This window comes from Engystomops pustulosus, chromosome 3 (assembly GCF_040894005.1).
Source record: "Engystomops pustulosus chromosome 3, aEngPut4.maternal, whole genome shotgun sequence".
Taxonomy (NCBI): Eukaryota; Metazoa; Chordata; class Amphibia; order Anura; family Leptodactylidae; genus Engystomops; species Engystomops pustulosus.
Genome location: NC_092413.1, coordinates 153,649,585 through 153,655,584, shown reverse-complemented (window position 1 = coordinate 153,655,584; position 6,000 = coordinate 153,649,585).

Here is a 6,000-nt window from a genome sequence, read left to right as displayed (position 1 = left end):
AATATTTTATTGTGTTTATTATACTGTATGGTGAACTATGTAAAATTTTTCATTAAAAAACAAGTGGCTAAACAGCTGTTTATTCTGTTCTACTGCAGGACAGAGATAATAAATTTTAATCATTTTGCTATTTTCACCCCAAAAATTAACAGATTGGAAAATGCAAATTTTACAGCAAAAAACAAGCCCTAATATGCCCATGTCGGATAAAAATTTAAAAAACTCTGTCGTTTGGTGTCACTCGGTGTCAATCATGTTTGCACTGAACAATAAGTGTCTGCATAGACTATTGCAGTGATGGCGGACCTTCTAGCGGCCGAGTGCCCAAACTGCAACCCAAAACCCCCCTTATTTATTGTGAGGTCCCAAACAAAAATTAAAGCAGTAACTTATAGTAACAATTAGTGAAGTAACTTATAGCAGTAACTTTTCAACAACTTTCAATCATATTGGTCTCCTGAGGACAGCAACACAGTAGAAAGGTGGAAAATTTTCATCATTTTACCTTCTTCCAGTGTACCTCTGTACACAGAGAAAATAGTGAGGCCAGCAGGAGGTCCTCCAAAGATAATTCGGCCCTGTCTACTCATTCTCCCTCTTCCTACAGTCCCAAATAGCAAAGTAAGTATCTAAATATCACTGAAAGCAGCATTTATAAGTTGCTTGGAACTGCAGGAAGATTCTTTGAATCCTGTCTGGTGTGCTGAGGAGATGGCCTGAGTGCCCACAGAAAGAGCTCTGAGTGCCACCCGTGCCATAGGTTCGCCACCACTGGACTATTGCATTTAGTGTAGCCATGTGCTTTTCATTTAAATACATCTGTTTTTCCACAAATAGTTCTGTAAAAATAGATCACTGATGCTTAAGAGTTTGGTGTAGAAGACCCTTTATGGTACCAGCCACAATGGTAGCCGATATCTTTGACAGAGCATCCACTCTGGTACTATATGTATGAGTTCAGATGAGCAAATTGTCCAAAAGCTTCAGTAAAGCATCTACAGATGTTAGTCGAAAACTATAAAATACAAATTTAACACAATTCTGAGAATTCTTTCTGTTCGATCCTCTACCCTCTGGATACTCCGAAATACAGGATGCAAATTAATTACATTTTAAGTTAATACTGCACATTCTTTGACTAATACATTGTTATGTGGAATAGCAGGAAATACTTTGCTAATTTACAATTTAAATGAACCAAGAGTCATTATCTAATCTGCAGTCTGTGAAGAATCATGGTGGCTATACACCTATTGACACTGCAAATTATTTTAAAAGATTGATCCCCTTACCTAAAAGAAATGATAAGGCAACCCTTTAGAAATTAAAGGACATCTACCACCAGGATGAAGCAATGTAAACCAAGCACTCTTACATACTGGTATGTTCCCCCTCTGGCAGGATCTGCCCTTTTCTTAGCTTCTTATTCCTTGGTTGGGGGCATTGGGTTCTAATGGAGCCTGGAGCCCCTTAGGCTCAATTGCATAAGTTTTAAAGTCTTTAGTTCTTAAAAACAAGGACATAAGATGCTAAAAAAGAGTGGATTCTACCAGAGGGGACATAAATCAGCATGTCAGTGTACTTGGTTTACAATCTTTTATCCTGGTTGTAAATGTCCTTTAAGGACAGAGCAAACATTTCAATAAACCTTGAAAAGTCAATTGAAGGATGTTATAATACTATTTCTGGTTATTATATAACTTGCACTTATATACTTTCATGCTTTTCCCCGGCAGCCTTTATCTATTGTTTCAGTTCTTCACAAACTCTCATTAAGCTTCTACTATCTTTACCATTATCCCCTTTAAATAGGATTTTGTGGAATTTTACACCAATGAGACCTTATTTATATATTCCCAGCAATACAGAATTCAGCAATGATTTCAGAGTTACAATCGATTTAGCACTTAAAGGACATGAAAAGAGCTTGAAAGTTGATAAAACGACACTTTCTGCTAACAAATTATATTATAAAGCTTCTTATATTTACTTGTACTTTATTTTTTATTAGATTTGTGCAACATTTGTTGAAAAGTAAGTGACCATCTGATTCATGGATTGTACAGGTTTGCCCCAGCCAAACTATTGGACATTTGTGACACTTAGGCCTGGGAGAAGGCCATGTGTTCCTAGTACTGTAAAATTAGTATGATGCCTTCCATTACCAAAAAGATCCTGTCATCAGATTCCTGCTGTCTAAATCATGGGCAGTGTAAAAATCTCAGAAGGTCCTTCATGACGGAGAACTATGCCCAAAAATGACTGTTATGTTTCTAATGGTGAATTATTTGGTAAAACTTCAGAGCACACATGGAATATTGTGTACAGTAAGTAGAACAGGAATGGTTGCAAAAGAGAGGAGCCAAGCTCTTGGAGGGACTGGGGTGGACTAGAATAGGTTGACCGATTATTAAACTTGGGGTTTATTCAGCTAAAAAAAACCAGACAGGTAGGGAGACAAATATAAATGGACAGTGCAGGAATTGTTCCAAAAATCTTTTTATACCTAGGCCTGTGGCCAAAACAATGGGACAGGTGGTCAACAATTGCCATAGACAGGGATTCTTTACTGTAACAGCAGTGAGACTGTGAAACTTTCTGCTGCAGGTTGTTGTGATGGTTCATACTGTCCTGCTCTTTGTACTAACAGTAGAGATACAGTCTGCCTATTACTCCCCAGTAAGACTTCCATAATCATTATTTTCCTGTACTATACTCCTAGTTTTAGAACACAGGGCTGTGCAGTGTGTAGTGGTAAAGTGGGTGCAGGATATGTGCAGGAAATAATTCATGAATTTTATTATTGTGTGTGCTATAAATAAGCAGAAGGTGTGGCCTTTTTTTGCAATAATTAAATCAATGCCTAGCATTCTCATGTCATAACTGCAGTGTTCTTATATTTCACATTGTCCAAGTTAATGACGCCGTTCATTTCATCATAATTGCATACCTTCCTGCTGTCATAGCTATATTATCAATTACTGAGCTTCACTGTGAACATCTACCACCTGTAAGAACACTCTCTATTTTCTTTTCTTTTCCATCTATTGCAGACGAATAACTTGTATAACCTGTAATCTATTTATAATAACAACAACAATATAATAATTTCAGATGTGTATCCACGAGATGCGGGGCTTTTCAAGGGTAAGGCAATATGCATTATAGAAAGCAAAATTTACTTTACTTCACGTGTCATATATCAAATAGGACTAGTACCTGGCGGTTTCCATTGGTTTGCTAGCAATGTTCTGTTTTTAATGAAATCTAACAGGACAGTGAGTGAGTGACTTAAGATGCTTTCAACAGGTTGCTGCAGAAGATTTTGACTTGCCATTGAACTTAGCAAGTAAAAACCATAAACATCAATCTGTTCCAGAAAATGTAAAATTGTAAGAATAGGGTTACAGTTTTACATCTGTGATTATGTTGACAATGAATGCTAGGTAAACCCTCTTGCAGGGGCTTTTCTGACATCCCATTCAAACTTCATAGGCCTAAGATTCAGAGCTCAGGTCAGGTTGTGTGAGCCATTCAAATTGTTCCAAACCTACCCGGCCATGCCTATGTGGACATAGCTTGGACAGAAAAGAAGCTGCCCCATTGTGTTCCAAAGAAGCTGGGTGCATACAGTTGGTGTTGTCTTTATATGTTGCAGTTTTAAGATAAATCTTTATTAGAACTAAGGGGTCCAGGCCAACCACTCATTAAACTTTACAGATGACATTATGCAGTCTGGCAAGAAACATTCTACTAACATTTGCCAAACTCAAACTTATCCATTAGACTTCCACAAAGCGGATCATGATTTGTGACCTCTCAAAGCTCAATTTGGTGGCACTTCAAAGCTCAATTTGGTAGCATGTTTGTCACCACTCCCTACAATCCTAGGCATTGCCCTTAGTAATGTAAGGCTTGAATACACCTTCCTGGCAATGAAAACCAATACCATGGTGCTTAATTAATTTTTTTCTGTCTGACTTCTGTCTACGAATAGTGACATCCTATTAAATTATCGTACTTAAATTCAGGGAGTACTGTAAAACATCCCTGTAAAACTGAGTGGGTGTGGACCTAACTATGTCACCAAACCAGTGTTAGTTTAGGCTACTCTTAAGGGTGTTGTTAAAGAGGTCCCTAGGTATTTACCTTTTAAACCCATTAGAGGAATCAGGATAGCACTAGAGGCAACCACCAGATTGCTATCCTTTGGAGCCATCCCTTGTGACCATTGACCCTGGCAGAATTAAGAAACACGGGTGTATGGCACCAATGGAGCAGGAACAATCTTAGGGGAAAGTGAAGGTTGGGGTCAGGACAGGAAGAGCAGATTCGGAAAATGACTAACCAAAGTTCAAGCAAATGACACAGCAGAAAAAATGTCCTTTCATAGGATTAGACAAGAGCAGACAACAAAGTTTAGAGTATCTTAAAGGACCGCCATTCCTTCTCACAGGGACTGAAGCACAGCATCCTTAGAGATAGGATGCTAGATGCCAACCTGCACTACATACCCATTCTTTCACAAATGTTGACAAATGTAAGCTAGGCGATTAATGTATATATGTGTGGCCATGAGACTGAATAAAACATACATACTCAAGTATAAGCCGACCTGATTATTAGCCAAGGACCCTAATTTTACCGCAAAAAAATGGGAAAACCTATTGACTCAATTATAAACCTATGGAGGAAAATGCATAGAATATGCAAAATGCTAGATAGCCCCCTGCCCACCAGTATATATCCAGCCACCTGTCCCCAGTATATAGTCAGCACTCTGTCCCCAATATGTAGCCAATCAGTCCCCTGTATACAGTCATCCAGTCCCCTGTATATAACCACCCAGTCCCATTTATATAACCAGACAGTCTCCTTTATATAAACAACCAGTCCCCTTTATATAACTAGCCAGTCCCCTTTACATAACCAGCCAGTCCCCTGTATATAGTCAGTCAGCCCTTGTATATAGCCATAGCCAGCCAGCTCCTCTATATAGTCAGCCAGTCCCCTGTATATAGCCAGGCAGCCCCTCTACATAGCCAACCAGACCCTGTATATAGCCAGAGAGTACCCTGTATATAGACAGCCCCAGTATATAGCCAACCAGCCCCCCTAGTATATAGCCAGTCAATCCCCTGTATATATATAGCCAGCCCCATGCCCAGCACATAAAATTAATAAACTCTGTACTCACCTTTCCGATGCCCCCATCTCCAGTTCCACTTCTTGATCCAGTCCAACAGGCAGTGAAAGGTCAGTGGGCACTGGTGGCACAGACTCAGTTGCTTGCCGACCTCATAGTCTGTGTGCACCACTAGTGCACACGGACCTGCTGCTGCCGGCAGTCAGGGATCAAGAGGAGGACCCACGTGGGGGATGGGGGCTGGTTGAGGCATCAGAATTAATTTTTTTTATGTACCCGAGTTTAAGACGAGTGGTACAAAAATTGTGCTGAAAAACTCAACTTATACTCGAGTATATGCGGTAACATTTGTGTCCTGATACATTTCTCCATATAGTCAATATATGGATAAATATTTTCACATTTTTTCTTAGAATATATATCATAGCGTGAAATGAGCTATTACACATATCCAGGCATTTGCATATATAATATATGAAGCTTTTATAGTTGTGGGTTTGGCATCAACTATAAAAATAGCATTTAGATTGCAAAAGTATTTAGCCAGAGTTTCTTTTTCCTTTTTGGTCTTCCATCTGATAATCTGCTGACAATGGATTGCTAGAAGCAGGCTACACAATAGCTAATTTCCAACACAAAACTCTCACCAGTGTGCCAATCCACTGATAAGTGAGGTAGGAATGAATCTAGCTTCTTTCATATGATATATAAAAAAATAGGAGCCAATATTATTTTAAGGCAGCAATGAGACCCTCTATAAAACAAAGTTAACCGGACTGCTCACATTACAGACCAAACCATCACTTTCACCATCACAAACCTTTCTAACCAGTATCACAAACATGCACAAGACT